This window comes from Emys orbicularis, chromosome 25 (genome assembly GCF_028017835.1).
Source record: "Emys orbicularis isolate rEmyOrb1 chromosome 25, rEmyOrb1.hap1, whole genome shotgun sequence".
NCBI lineage: Eukaryota > Metazoa > Chordata > Testudines > Emydidae > Emys > Emys orbicularis.
In genome coordinates this window covers 17,202,335-17,204,706 of record NC_088707.1, presented here as the reverse complement: position 1 = coordinate 17,204,706, position 2,372 = coordinate 17,202,335, and the positions used below count along the sequence as shown (strand labels likewise).

General features: G+C 57.0%; 1 non-coding gene across 1 annotated transcript; it reads left to right on the top strand.

Annotated features, from left to right (window-relative positions):
- The first annotated feature begins 1,790 nt into the window (after positions 1–1,790).
- TRNAF-GAA (transfer RNA phenylalanine (anticodon GAA)) lies at positions 1,791–1,862 on the top strand. The gene has a single exon. It is a non-coding gene; the product is annotated as a tRNA-Phe (tRNA).
- Positions 1,863–2,372: the final 510 nt, after the last annotated feature.

The window sequence follows — 2,372 nt, the reverse complement described above, 5'->3', positions numbered from 1 at the left end:
ATAAGAGAGACTTGTTTAGAAAGATGGGGAGAACCTGGATTGATGTCTGGTCCCTCTCAGTCCCAAGAGCGAACAACCCCTCAAACAAAGGACACACACAAAAGCCTTTCCCCCCCCCCAAGATTTGAAAGTATCCTGTCCCCTTATTGGTCCCTGGGGTCAGGTGTCAGCCAGGTTACCCGAGCTTCTTAACCCTTTACAGGTAAAAGGATTTGGAGTCTCTGGCTAGGAGGGATCTCAGCACTGTACACAGGAGAGCTGTCACCCTTCCCTTTATAGTTATGACAGGGGCCTATAGACTAATTGAAGAAAGGAAACATTTTTATTTTCTGATTGAGAAGCAGAGGTATGTACAATAACTTCCTCTGGTTTCCATCAGGAGCCACTGAAACGTACAAGGGAAGCAAAGTCATCCCTAGGGTACGGCGAGTCAGGGCGGCTGCCCCAGGCCTCATGCTTTGGGTGGCCCACAGCAGCTGCCCCAATCGCCATACCCTAAGGCTGGCTCTGTGTGTGTGTTGTGTGTGGGGCACTAGGCTGGCCCGGGGGGGTGGGGTTAGGGTGCAGGGAGTTGGGCTAACCTGGGGGGTTTAGTGCAGTGCCTGGTGCCATCAGCGGGGGTCGGGCCCACTCTCACCAACAAGAAGCAGCAGCAGCGACCCCAGCCCGCTCCACCCCACCCCACCCCCCGGCCCCACCCCGCCGGCTCCCAGCATTGCTCCTGGGGGGGTGGAACTCAGGAAGAGGTGGAGCAGGGGCAGGAGGAGGTGGGGTGGGGGTTGGGAGAAGGGGTGGAGTGGGGGCGTGGTCTGGGGCAGAGGGGAGGGATTTGTCCTTGGCCCCGCACCCCTCTAGGGCCAGCCCTGAAGGGAAGCACTGACTATTACAGTGACAATAAAACTGACCAGCATTGTGGGGGAGACTGCAGGAGATCAGCACTCACCAGGTCTCTTCTCTCCACCAAGGTGAGCCAGACACTGCTCTCTCCTGGCTCTCATTCTAGCAGCTGGATGCCAAGGAGCGATTTCCCCACAGGAAGTGCATTGAGTGCCCCTGTGGTGTTGGGGGGGGGCTAGCGCTGCTGCTGGCTGTGGGGGCTGGCAGGGGGGTTGATGTCTGCACAGACTTTCAGCTGCCAAGCCGGAGGGGGCACTTGGGACCTTACCAGACTGGCTCAGTGAAGATAGGGATTGACAGACCAATACAGACACTCTCCAGAGCATGGAGCAGCATCCGTCCATGCAGCCAGGCAATGAGCATTTCCCACAGCCTGGAGCCGAGGGGGAGGCGGCAGCTGCTGTTCCAGCTCTTCGGGGACAGGCCCTGTCAGCCAACAGACACTTCTTACTCACCACAGCTAAGGGTGTTGGGTTCCTCCATTGGGGGTGTGGAGCAGCCGTTTGTTTTCCTGTGCACACTCCTCTGTGGTGTGAAGATCGGGGAGGGGAGGCAGAAGCCCCACTTCCCTCCCTAAATGATGTCCAGGGGGGGAGCCAGGACAACAGGGTGGGGTGGCAAGTGGTGACCAGAATCTTGCTGCCAGGGTCTAGTCTAGCTCAGGGTCCAGCTCAACTTCCTCCCCGCGCCACTGGCCCCCAGCCTGCTTCCGCCACCAGGTCAACCCGGGAACTAAGGCAGGAATGGGGTGAGGAAGCAAGTCAAGCTGAGCAAGGCAGGCAAAAGCAAGTCTTGTCTTCATGGGCCGCTCACAATTATGTCCTTTTTGTGTGCCACAGCTGACAAAAACCTCCCGGACAGAGAAGCAGCAGGCCAAAGGACTACTGTTCAGTTGCCAAAGTAGCTCAGTTGGGAGAGTGTTAGACTGAAGTTCTAAAGGTCCCTGGTTCAATCCTAGGCGGTAGCAGGTCTTTTTCATTCGTCTTTGTGCAGGGGTGGCTTGTTTTCTGGGAGCACAGTGGTGCCTGCACCCAAGATAAATCCCTGATCTTGGGCTCTGCAACAGAAAAAGATAGCGTGGACTTCTGCCCTTAGTTGGCCCACCTGACTCATAACAATGAGGGCTGGGAGCTGTCTTTCCCACACGACGTATTGGTCGACCCAATATGGGAGCAAGAGAGTGAGGTAGGGTGGCCCTCAGAGATGGTGCCAGAGGGGCTGCTTGGCAGGGATTGGGGATGAAAGCTCCTCTGCACAGCTGAGCCAGGGCAGTACCGGGAAGGCGCATCTGTAAAAGTGGCCACGTGGAGCGGGGCAGGGATTTGGGGGCCCAGGAGGAGGCGCTTGATATTCAGTGCCTTGGAGCAGCTGGACTTGGACATGGTGGGCATTCAGGAAATGCACATTAACGACTTTAGGGTAGGTTGATGGGCAGAGGGTTATTGGAAGAAGGGCCTGTCTTTCTGGTCCTCCAG